General features: G+C 57.9%; 1 long non-coding RNA gene across 1 annotated transcript; it reads right to left on the bottom strand.

Annotated features, from left to right (window-relative positions):
- Positions 1–4,582: 4,582 nt before the first annotated feature.
- LOC128779260 (uncharacterized) lies at positions 4,583–11,656 on the bottom strand. The gene is made up of 2 exons (XR_008425157.1): positions 11,475–11,656; positions 4,583–5,241 (listed from the first exon to the last, which is right to left on the bottom strand). It is a non-coding gene; the product is annotated as an uncharacterized lncRNA (long non-coding RNA).
- Between the last annotated feature and the right edge of the window lie 912 nt (positions 11,657–12,568).

Genomic DNA, 12,568 nt, shown 5'->3' with positions numbered 1-12,568 from the left:
CGCGGGAGCCCTCATCCCCGGGCCCGCGCCCTCGGTGCCGGCTAGAGGCGGCCCCGGGCTCGCGCCCCGGTCCCCCGCGCCTCCGGCCCGCGCCGCTCCCCGCACGGGCGCCGTGCAGCGCCCATGGCTCCCAGCGAGGGCGCCCGGCGCCCGCCCTGCCTCGCGTTCGCTCGGGTGTGCGGCGTTCGCTCTGGTGTGCTGTGTCCGGCCCGCGCCGCGCTGCGCTGCGCTACGCGGGGAGGCGCCGCATTGTTTCCTCCGTGAAGGCGGTGGAGCCGCTGCCGCGCTTCCCCGGCGCGTCGGCGCCACCTCGTGGCGGAGGCCCAGCCGCGCACCCTCCCGGCCCGGGTCGGGAAGCTGGGGACCGGCGGGCGGGGGTCACTTCACCAGGCCCCGCTTTCGGAGGCCCTCTGCCCCGTGCCAGAGCCTTCCTGCCCATCTCTGCCAGTGTCGCCCCTGTGGGCTTCTGCACTGGCCCCTGCACACCCACCCTGATTTCGCTGTGCAACCCTCCCCCATCCTCTGGCTCTCTCTGGTCAGAAACTGTGGTGGGCCCCCCTTTGCTTACTGATCTGAGTTCGAAGGGTGTGGGCCTGAGTTCTAGTCCCGGACCCTCCCATAATCAGCGGGGCTGGTGCACGTCCTGGGGACTCTCCTGCCTCGGTTTCTCCTCTAAGAAATTAGAGTGACCGGAAGTTCGCCAAGGCCCCTTCCGACCCCTTCCGACTCTATGAAGCATTTATGTGCCCGGTGCTCCTCCCACCCACCCCTCCACTTGCTCATTATTGGAGACTGGGAAGCCCCAGGCTGGGAAGATCCCAAGGCCTCCAGCCAGTGTAAAATGACGTAGGTGACCCTGAGGGTCTTTCCATCCCAGGCAATGATTCTACAGTCCCGTTTCTGCAAGGAGAAAGCCTTTGTTCTCTGTCCCCCCAGCCCTGGTCCAGGCCCCCACGCGCAGCCCCTTTGCCGCCAGCCTAGCCCACCTCCCAGCCCCTTCTGAGCCATTTCCGACCAGCAGTGACTCATGCTCCAGCTTTTCCTGCTTATTCTTCATCAAAATCCTCCTGTCCGGTGTTCCATTATCTCATTGCCTTGCTCCCTGCAAATGGGAAAGCCGATGATGAATCGGTGCTGCCGACTAATGTGTCGCCCCAGCGAGGTAACAAATCTGCATTGAACAGGGGCATGCTGGCCACACCTCCGTGCAGGAGGGGGGCAAGTGGCGGTGGGCAAACTGAGCCCCAGGCAGGCTGGCCGAGGAGCTGCCACAGCCCGTGGTGGGGAGCAGGGGTCCTCTGCGGGGCTCTGAACCACACGCACTTGGTGTCTGGGCAGCCACACCTGCTGCATGCTGTGGCAATAAACCCTGGCTGTCGAGGCAAAAGCCGCCTCTACACTAAGGGGTGAAATGGCCCTTCCAATTGTGCACATCTCTCCTGTCACCTCAGCGGGTCGCACTCGCACCTGGCTGGCTGGCATTTTAGGCCAAGGGGTGGAGAGAAGGGTCTCCCCCCATCCCAAACACAGACATGTCTGGTGTGACTCGTCTGGGGGGTGGCCTTCGCTCTGCTGGAAGCCAGAATTCCGAAGGTGGGAGAGGGTCCCCCACCCACGCCCTCTGGGACTTGCAGTCTTGGAAGTGGGCACTGAGGGGGGCAGGGGGGAGCGGACTGCCCACTCAGGTGGACAGGGAAGCCACCTTCTGAGCCCAAACCCCGCTCCCCCAGCCCCCACTGCCTCTTCCTTTCTGAGGCCAGTTTGTTTTGTCAGCCTCTTGTCCGCTGCAGGGCTCAGCCCACCTGCTCGCTCACCGATGTGCAGTGGACAGCGGGAGGAAAACGGCGGACCCCGTGTCCTGCAGCCTTGGGTACGACCCCTCCGCACCTCGCTGTCTTCTGCTGCACAGCAGGCTGGTGGCAGCCCGCCTCGCAGGGCCATACGAGAACTGAGCCTGGTGGTGCGTGTACACTGTGTATCCCCGGCACCTAGGAGCCCTCACAGCGTGGTGCTGGAGGTTCGCCTTGGTTTTGTCTACCTACAGCGTCCGCTGCAGGTGCCCGCCCTGTTCCCTGGGCACTCACCCCTACACGCCAAAGGCAGGTGACTGGGAACACAGGGACAATGCCTGAGGCTTATGTTTCTGGCAGTGGGAATATGCTCAAACACACAGGGGCAAGGCAGAAGTGCCAAGAAAGTAATGGCCTGGAAGCAGCCCTCAAGGAATGAATAAATACACATCTTCCTCTCCCTCAGGTGGGATACGTGGGCGTGTTCCACGCCACCTGCCACCGTTCCCCAGCAAGACTGCACTCAGCTGCCCGCCGTGACGACCAGCTCCGTCACACACCCCACGTGGGCTTCCTTCCCTTCCCTGCCTCCTTCCCCTCCTCTGTCCATGTGCCGGGGGTCACCTCCCAAATAAAGTCCTGGCATGGGAATCCTCGTCTCAGAGTCTGCTTCTGGCAACCCCCACCCTGCAGGCCAGGGGCTCTCGGCCCAGGCTCACAGTAGAGTCACTTGCGGAAGGTAACAAAACGGAGTCCTTCCCTGAATCTGGTACCTCAGGGGAGGCCCGGGCACATGTGGTTTCCACTGCCACAGGTTAAGCCAACAGAGCTGGCCCGGGTGGAGACCCGCTGTTCTGGGTGAACAGCCATTGCCTTCCGGTAAGCAAGGGGGGGCAGAGTCCGGGGCCACTCCTGCCAGAGGGCGCGTCCAAGGACTGATGACGTCAGGTCGTGCAAGATTCCAGAGCACTCCTCTCTTCGAGCTTTCTCTCTTTGGAGGCTACACACAGAACCACGGGCCAGCCCACCGTGGGAGTTCGGGACCCAGACCGCACCAGCCTGGGGGGCTCTGAATGTAGCACTTCCTGGCTCTCTCCGCCACCTTCTGGCTGGAAGGACAGGGAGGGGCCCAGAGCTAGCAGGAGGCCCTCTGCCCGAAAAGGGAGGGCAGGGTCCCAGGGAGGGTTTTGGAGAAAGTGACATGCAACTATTCAGGCTTTTCACACTCAAAATGCCTAGGGGGTGGGCCAGACCAAGAAGGGAAGGGGGCCACAGCGGTGGCTTGGGGACCAAGGGGCTCCGGACAACAGAAACTGATCGTCCCCCAGTCTGGAGGCCAGAAGTTCAAAGTCGAGGTGTTGGCAGAGTTGGTTCCACCTGGAGGTTCCTTGGGAGGATCCACCCCGTCCCTCCCTGGGTTCTGGTGGGGGCCAGGGGTCCTGGACATTGCTGGCTTGTGACACATGGTCTTCTCCCCTGCGTGTGTCTGTGTCCCTTCCTCTTTTTATACAGCCACCAGTCGTCGGATTAGGCCCACCCTAATCTGGAATGACCTCATCTTAACTAACCCATCTACACAGACCCTATTTCCAAATCAGATCCCATTCTGAGGCTCCAGGTACACAGGAGTGAGGGGTGGCGGGGGCCTGTGGAAAGGGGCCAGAGCAGCTAGCGACGGCGAGGACTGAATGTAGGTCCCCACGCTTTGAGTGAATGTGAGCCCAGTCGTTTCAAGAGAGTCAGAAATCTAGGCTTCTCATGGGAAGTCACATAATTTTAAAATGCAGACTCAATTTTTTTGAAACACTGTGCAACATCATAAAATCCATTGGCGAGTCAGCCATTTGGGTCCCCAGCAGATGTCACCAGAAGGCAGAGCAGGGAGCCTGCCAGCCCTGCCCACCCAGTAAGTCCGGCTTTCCTGAAGCCCACCCTGGACCCTTCCACTGCAAAGACACCTCCATGCCCCCAGGGGCGAGCTCAATGCTCCCTGAGGGCCTCCTTGCCTCTCGATGCCCTCCACCCCCAGCCTCTCTGGGCATGGGAGTCTGGGCTGCCGCCCCTACCTTCTCAAGGCGGCAAAGTTGCTCCTGGAGCCCACAGAGGAGGCCTGTGGGGTGGGGGGGAGGCAAGAAAGAAACAAGCAGCGTATGGTGTTTGAAATCCCCATTCAATGCGCTCCGACTTGGGCAGCAGACAGCCCATTAAGAGGGAACAGGCCATTGTCCTTTCTGGGGAGCGGAGCGCTAATAATGTCATAACAGCGTTTACTGACACTGTGCACAAACCACTCACGGCCTCGCGGGGCGGCAACAAGCAGCCCGCACGGGCGGATGGGCGCCAGCTGCCTCGAGCTGTGCAGGGAGGCCGGGCAGGGGTGGGGTGGGGGGGAGCACTGCCCCTCCGATGCATATCTCATGCTTTCTGTTTCACAACATTTAGGCTAATCCACCGATTGAAAGGCAGCGTCTGGGTTTATTTTTATCCGTGCCAGAAGGCCATTCTGCTGCACAGCGGGTAGGCGCCAGGAGTGTGGCCAATGCACTTTCCCCGTCTTGCAGGGGAGTCGGCTGCTGTGTCTGTGCCTGTGTACATGCGTGTGTATGCGTGTGCATGTGTGAGTGTGTGCTCCTGGGGCGGGCAGGGGGTCAAGGGATAGAACAGACAGGGGGTGTCCCATGTGGCCCCCGTCCCAGCGCTGGACGCACCAGCGAGCTCTTCCTTTAACGAGACCGTGAGGTTGTATTTATTGAGCACCTACTATGTGCCAGGAAATGACCCAAGACTCTAAATATGTTACCCTGTTTACTCTATTTTATTGAAATTTGCTCTAGCGGGCAGCTTTTTAAAAAGTGACCCCCTTTCTGCCCTGGCTGGTGTGGCTCAATGGACTGAGTGCCAGCCTGGGAACCACGTGGTCGCTGGTTCAATTCCCAGTCAGGGCACATGTCTGGGCTGCGGGCAAGGTCCCCAGTAGGGGGCACACGAGAGGCAACCACACATTGATATTTCTCTCCCTCTCTCCTTCCCTTCCCCTCTGTCTAAAAATAAATAAATAAAATCTTTAAAAATCAAAAAGTGACCCCTTTCTTTCCACACAGAGGTGACCACACCCTGGCTGGTCCCCAGAACCTGTGAACATGTTGCAGGCATGTTCAAACAGGGCAAACAAGGTCAAGGTTGCAGAAGACAGTAGCTGGGAATCAGCCGACCTTCAGAGAGGGAGGTCATCCCAGATAACCCAGGTGGGTCTAATGCGATGACGCGATGACAACCGTGGGTAAATAGGGACAGGGAGGCAGAAGGGAAGGGAGCTCAGCGTGATGCCGCATGAGGAGCACTCAGTCAGCCGTTGCCGGCTTTGAAGAAGAGGCCCTGGCCCGGCAGCTCAGTTGGTTGGAGCGTCGTCCCCATACACCAAGGTTGCAGGTTCAGTTCCTGGTCAGGGCGCCTGCGAGAAGAAACTGATGAATGCATAAATAACTGAAACAACAAAGCGATGTCTCTCTCCTCCCCTTCCTCTTTCTCTAAAATCAGTCAATAAATAAAAATTTTAAAAAAGATGGGGGAAAGGCCACAAGCCAAGGAGTGCAGACAGACGCTAGAAGCTGAAAAAGCCAAGGAGCCGGTTTCTCCGCCACCCACCCCCACCTGACCCTCCAGAAGGAACGCAGCCCAGGAGACACACTTTGGACTTGTGATCTCCTGGCCTGTAAAATGATACATTTCTGTTGTTTTCAGCCACTAAGAGTGTAGTTATTTGTTACAGAAAACTCGCGCCCGATCTTTCTGGACTGCTGCTACCAGACACTCGCTGTGTAGCCCGGCGCTTTCTGTGGAGGGGCACTCGCCTCCCCTTCACAGATGAGGAACCTCACCTTTGGTTCCCGGAGGTGAGCCTCTTACACAGGGGCTCACTGCAGATCCGGGCTTCACGGTCAGGCCCCGCAGACCTCAGAGCCCATGCTGTCACCAGCTGTCACTCACTGGGTCCAAAACCCAGGTCCAGGGGCCGAGGGGCAGACGAGAGCAGGCATCCCCTGGGGAGTTTGGGCCCCCAAACAAACCTGGTTCCTTTGTGCAAATCCCCACCCACTGTGGGCATCGCCCTGGGGTCGGCTTCCCTTCAATATTCCTGGCTTTTTTTTTTTTTCCCACTGTTGATCCACCCAGTCCTCAGGGCACAGGCCAGGCACTGAGTACATGGTGCCTGTCCAACCCGCAAATGCTCAGAGTTCAGGGAGCACAGGACCGGGACCTGGCTCCAGGGTCCCCAGTGTGAAGGCAACCGTTATTCCAGCCTGTGACGCACCAAGCCCCCAAGGGGGCCTCTCACGTGTTATTTCGGACATTTGGAACTTTCCCCTAGAATACAGTCGCCGGCCCTTTCTCTCCCCGTCTTCTCTCCACTGAGTGATGAGAGAGAATCTTCATTAAGTGCCCCGTGGCTGCTGGTTTAATTTGATAAATATAAAATTGAAGCATGTTAGTAAAGCCATCCATCAGCCCAGATCTCAGTGGTTCTTGAGCTGAGGGTTCTTTTTTAACATCAGTTTTTAGGATAATAATGAATTGGGTCTTATTCAGGAATATCAGCACAAGAGGCAGCTCTTTGAGGTGACAGAGGGAATGGAGACACCTCTAGGGACGTGCCACCTCCGTGTGAATTTTCCCAGGACCCCACCTGTTTCCCTCCCACCGCCTGGGTGGGGAGCCGGGGGGGGGGGCTCTGGAACTGCACCCCATCTTGTACCCCCACTTCATGGGAGTAGGAAGTATTTTGGGTGACTTTCCAGGAGCACTCTGGGAAGTCTCAGAGAATCCTGGCCTCGCTCCTGGGCTGAGCTCAGCCCTGCCAGGGGCGCCTGTCCCACGGGTGTGGACAGTCCAGCCTTGGCCTTGACTGCTGGAGGAGCCCAATGAACTCAAGGGTGGAGTTTTCTGATTCTGTCCTTCAAGGGTGCTCTTGAAGAAAGAGGTTGACACAGGGAGGGAGCCAGCCCCACACACGGGCGCTAACCCCGAACTACCTGTCTGGTCCTGAGCCGGCTATGAGCCCCTCAAGGAAAACCCCAAACCTACGTCCGAAGCGAAGACCCGCTTTGTGGTTTGGTTGTTTGTTTCTAGGGGGAAAGATTAAGGCAGGAGAGAGCAGCTGGCCGAGAGGGACTGTCCAGGGCCTGGCTGCTGCCTTCAGAGGCCCCGTGGGCAAAGCTGGTTCTGAGCTGCTCTTGCACACTCCCTCCTGTCCCTGATAGGGAGGACTCCCCAGGCCACACGGTCTGTGCCAAGGACGTGGTTGTTGACAGTCACTGCTCTGCCTAAAGCAGTCTGGAACTTTGACAGGCGGGGATGCTAACCACTACACTATCAGGAGTCTGGAATTTTGAGCGTTGCTCAGGTGCGTGACCAGCACCCAGTAAACACCTGCGGAGCTGAGTCTCCGGTGGGCGTATGTGGGCAGTCACATCACACATGTGTCACTGCGTTTTTCATGGCCCGCTGCCGGCCATGGGGTTGGCACCGTGTCAGAAGCCTGTAGAAGACTTCCGGCCCCCGCCTGTGGCTCTGCCCCTTGCTGCTACCACTGCGGGGTCCTTGCTGGAATAAACCTCAGACATGAGGACAACTGCATGCTGAGTCCTGCGAGCCTCTCTAGTGAATCACCAAATGTGGGGGCAGTCTCAGGAACCCCGAAACCCAGGGGAGCCAAACAGGAAGATGGGGACCCAGGAGGAAGGTGGGCACCAAGTGGAAATCGAATAAAAACTGTCTCCAGCCAAAACGGAATCAGCTGTGGGCTGTGCATATGGGTTGCCTTGGCTACAAGTCTGAAGACTTCGGTCCCCTTCCGCAGAGTGGCTGGGTGCATGGGAAGGGGCTGTCCGGTGAGGGCTGCTGTGGCAGAATGCAGAGTGGGGTCCCAGCGAGGCACTGTGCGGGGTCAAGCCCACAGAACTGCCCCATGCCCTAGCTATGCACCAGGCCTGCGGTGGGCATCCTGCGGTGGGCAGCCTGCTGGGAGCGGGCCATCCCGGCTGTTCTCTGCCGTTAGGAGAACAGCACCCAGGGTGGAAGTCCCGTTCTTACCTGTGGTCACCATGGTCACCATGGGCAGTTCCAACCCTTGCAGGCTGGCCACTCCCCCTCTCCGGCTTTCCCTGCTCCCATCAGCACCTTGTTCCAGGGCTGCAGGTCCCAGCTGGCCCCAGGGAGGCCTGCTGTGGCTGTCTCCTCCTCCACGCCCTTCTACACTCTGGCTCCCTCCCGGGGTTCCTCCAGGCAAGGGGAAGACTCACCTTGATCCCTAGTGCTTTGAGGGCATTGCAATTCCCCCATGACCTCCAGCAGGTCTCCAACAAGGAGAGTGCTGGCAGGCATGACTATGGCCGTGGGGAGTGGTCACAGTCCCAGAGAGCACAGTGGCCTGCCTGCTGGGGCTGGGAGTCCTCAGCAGCTCAAACAAGCCCCGCCCCCGCTGCTCTCAGCACAGGGCAGATTGCTGGAACTGTTGTTGTCACACTCAAGCAAAGACTTGAACTGCAACGTCCTCCAGCAACCCCACCCCCGGCTGTATCGGAAAGAAAGGAAGTTACTCACTCCGAGAGGTACCTGTGCTCCCACGTTCATTGCAACATTAATCACAGTAGCCCAGGCATGGAAACAACCCGAGTGTCAATGAATGAGTGAATGAAGAGAATACGGTGGGTATCACACACACACACACACACACAGTGGAACCGCATTCAGCCTTCTAAAAAGAAGGAAATCCCGCCATTCCCAACAACATTATGCCAGGTGAGTCAGACAGAAAGAGAGAAATACTACACAGTATCACTTCTGTATAGAATCTAAAAAAAAGTCGAACTCCCCCTGCCCATGGTTAGGGCATTGTCCCGATACGCCAAGGTTACATGTTCGATCCCCAGTCAGGGCACATACAAGAATCAACCAGTGAATGCATCAGTGAGTGAGACACTGATGTGTCTGTCTCTCTAAAAAATATCAGTAAGTGAAATTTTAAGTTAATCGGACTCATAGGAACAGAGAGTAGAAAGGTGGCTCCAGGGGCTGGGGGTGGGGAAAGCAGTTACGTAATAAATAGGGTCGTTCGCGGTGACCATATCGGCAACACCGTATTGCATGGTGGAAATTTAATTTGCTGGAGTGGAAGCTCGGTGTCCTCCCACAAGAAGGTACCTGTGCGGTGGCAGGTATGTCAATTACGACGCTGGGAAGCCTTTCGAATGTACACGCACCTAAAATCTCCGTGATGCACACTTTAAAACATTACGGTTTTATACCTGGCCCATTATACCTCCAGAAGGCTGGAGAAAGTACTTGGTTTTGATCATGGCGTTGATGACCGGGTGAACACATGGGCTGATGCACTTGGAAGCTGTGTTCTAATTCTGAAAGCTATTCTTCAATATTTTTTTTTTTAAGAAGGGCATGCTGCGTGCACTGCGGGGCGGAGGGAAGCCGAGCTTAGCGCTGAGCCGATCGGTGTGTCCCGTCTACACACACGCTAACAGGAGACACGCCTGCATGCATGGACCAGCTCACTGCACGCTGACCCCGCCCAGGATGGCGCCGGAGGACAAGGCCCAGCGGCACTTGACCGACTGACCGCAGGCGGTCCTGGAGCCCGACCCCTCCAGGGTGTGTTCCTGGGAGGGCAGGCGGGCTGGCCTTCTCGCCAGGTGATGGCACAAGGCTGCCCCCACCCTGGGTGCTGGGTCAGTCTCCCAGGGCTGCTGTAGCCAAGTGCTGCAGGTTGGGTGGCAGAAAGCCGCTTTCTCACAGCCTGGAGGCTGGACGTCCAAGACCCAGGTGTGGGCAGGGCCAGTTTCTTCTGAGACCTCGCTCCTCCTCGGTTTGTGGGGCCTTCACGTGGTCGTCCGCCCCTCCTCCGGTGTCTGCCTGTGTCCTAACTCCCTCTTCTTATAAGGACACCAGTATGCTGGATCAGGGAGCACCCTGATAACCTCATTTTTCCTTAATTACCACATCCTGATGTCCTGGGCTTAGGGCTTGAACCTGTGAACCTGGAGAGGGGGCCCAATTCAGCCCATAACAGGGGTCTGCTCAGAAAACTGACCCCCCCAGCAGCAAGGGGGTTAAAGTTAGAAGCCAAGGGAGTGGCGGGGGTGGGGGGAGTCAGGGAGTATGTGTCTGCCCTACGCAGATTAAGGGGGAAGGACTGCTGGAGCCTGGGCTTTACTTAGAGAAATGGAAGTCAGGGCCTGACAATTCCGGGGGGCTGTGCTCTGCTGGCCCAGGCCAGGAGGTTTGCCTTCACTGCTGCTGCTCCGAGATAAGGCGGGGCGGGGGGCGGGGGCACAGAAGGAGGCAACTCCAGCCCAGGTCCTCGAGTTGGCTCAGGACACACCTGGGTCAAGGTGGGACGGTCCTGAAGCCTCTGGGTGGACCCTGGACACAGCACACCCCCACAAGTCTCCCCTCCGCCCTCTAATGGAGGAGCGCTGGCTGCTGGCTCCCACCGGGTGAGGGCAGTTAGCCCCTCTCCCCCGAAAAACATAACTTGCTCCCTGAGCTCCAAGAATGGGTGCTGGTTTGAAACCTGATGTCACCGAAAGACCCATCCAGGTACCCTGGACCCACTGGGCCCAACAAGAAATATTCCTGAGGATGCCTCTGGTTGGGGGGGGCAGGCCAGGTCAGGGAGCCGAGAGGGGGACCCTACCCTCCTCGGCCTCCCACACAGACGACACAGCACCGTGAGAAGGCAGGCCTCTGTACACCCGGGCACACTTCTTTACCGCCTGCCTGGCATGACACCGGCTGGAGTCTCCCGTGTGTGTCTGCATTTCTCATTTTCACTGAAGTGGGTGACAGCAAAGGCCGGAGCCTCGTGGGGCCCTGCACTGAGCCCCGGGCACCGTCTTGGAGGCACAGGCTCCCCATACAGGTGCATCCTTCCCCGTGGACAGGGCTGGACGGTGCCCCTGGGTGGGGTCCCCCAGGGCCTCTGTCACGGTTGTGCGGGTCCCGCTGCTACTTTGGCAGCACAGGAGTGGCCTGTACCAGGTCCCAGAGCCCACGGGAACTGGCAAGACTGGGAGCAACAGGTTGGAAGGCAGTGATGAGAGAGGACAGAATTGACCAAAGGAGCAAACTTGGGTTTGCTAAAAGCATCCATCAGTTAGGCAAGTGCCCCCTCAACACCCCTCCCCGTTCAAGTCCATGAAAAGCCGAGAGCAAGGCGCCAAGCCAGGATCGATGTCGAGCAATTAGGCAGTTTAAGACAAGCTTTCAAAGCCCAGGCTGCAGACGGTGGGGTCACACAGAGACAACGCGTGCTCTGCGGCACAATGGGAGCACGTCGGCTTCCCATTTCTGCTCTCTTCTCCGCCCGGGCTCAGAGACAAGCGGTGGACGAAAATAGGCACAATTCAGTGCAGAGAAGACAACAAATCAGCTTAGCAACTGTCTCCAGATGCACACAAACCAATTGCAGGAGCGGGACGCCCTCTGCAGGGCTTGGAAGGAAAGGAGCCGATTTCTCCTTTACCTGGATTCTTTCCTGTGAGAAGCCAAAGCCAGCAGGGTAATTCCTACACCCGCTGCACCTGGAAAGGCACAAGCTGTGTTGTGAGCAGCACCGGCAGAGAGGACTAGAGGGACAGGCCTGAACCTTCCCCCTAAGCGCTGGGTACTAACCTGGAGCTACCAGCCAGGGGGCGGGCTGTTTGGTGGCCCAGGGCTGTGGGAACAATGAGAAGTGGGTCCGGTCCTGCAGGCCCTTTCCCTGGGTAAGAGCCAGAGTCTTTCCTGCCCAGTAGACATCCTAGAAGGCAATGTGTCCAAACCCTCCTTTTCAGTGGAGGAAATTCAGTGGAGAGAGTGCGAGACCTGCTAAAGAGCCCAGCAGAGGCCAGACCGGTTTCTTTGTTGTCATTCTTCCTCATTGGCCACAAGAGGAAGCAGCCCGTCCCCCCCACCCCCCCCCCCCCCCCCCCGGAGGAAAGCAGCAACTCGGCAAGAACACCGGCCCTGTGACCGGGCATCCTGGAGCTTGGCGGGGCTGTTTAATGTCCGGCCTGCAAGGCGGCTCTGCCTGGGCAGGAGAACATCCGCTATATTGTGTGGCCAGATCCCGGCTCATTCTAGGTGAAGGTGGCAGGTTTGGATCCGATTCCTGCCAGGCTCCCTAAATGCCGTCATGCTAGACCGGAAGTTCTGGAGGCCTGGCTCAGTGCTCATTACCAAACAGTGGGTGGTTGATATTTGCTGAATTTATCCCAATAAGTGAGTGTTATTTAAAATTTTTTTTCATGTAGTCATGGCTGGTGTGTCTCAGTGGATTGAGAGCCGGCCTGCAAATCCAAAGGTGGCTAGTTCGATTCCCAGCCAGGGCACATGCCTGGGTTACCGGTCAGGTCCCCGGAGCAGAGCACGTGAGAGGCAACCACATACTGATGTTTCTCTCCCTTTCTCCCTTCCTTCCTCTCTGCCTAAAAATAAATAAAATCTTTTTTAAAAAGTAAAAAATAAAAAATAAAAATGAATTTATGATATCAGTGTTTTTGCTCAACTGAGTCCCATGGCAAAGCACCACGGAAGAGGGCAAGAGGTAGACCGGGTGCTCCCGGCAGAATGAAAGATGTGCCGGGGGTCTCCCAGGAGACTGAAAACCGCAGTGACAGGGACAGCACCGCCCCGGCTCCTGGCAACGCCAGGAGGCACGCCCCCACCTCTGTGACTACCCTTCACAAATGCCCGACGTCCCCCACACCACACAGACCCTACTCCCG

Source organism: Desmodus rotundus, chromosome 9, assembly GCF_022682495.2.
Source record: "Desmodus rotundus isolate HL8 chromosome 9, HLdesRot8A.1, whole genome shotgun sequence".
Lineage (NCBI taxonomy): Eukaryota > Metazoa > Chordata > Mammalia > Chiroptera > Phyllostomidae > Desmodus > Desmodus rotundus.
This window is presented reverse-complemented; position numbering and strand designations above follow the sequence as displayed.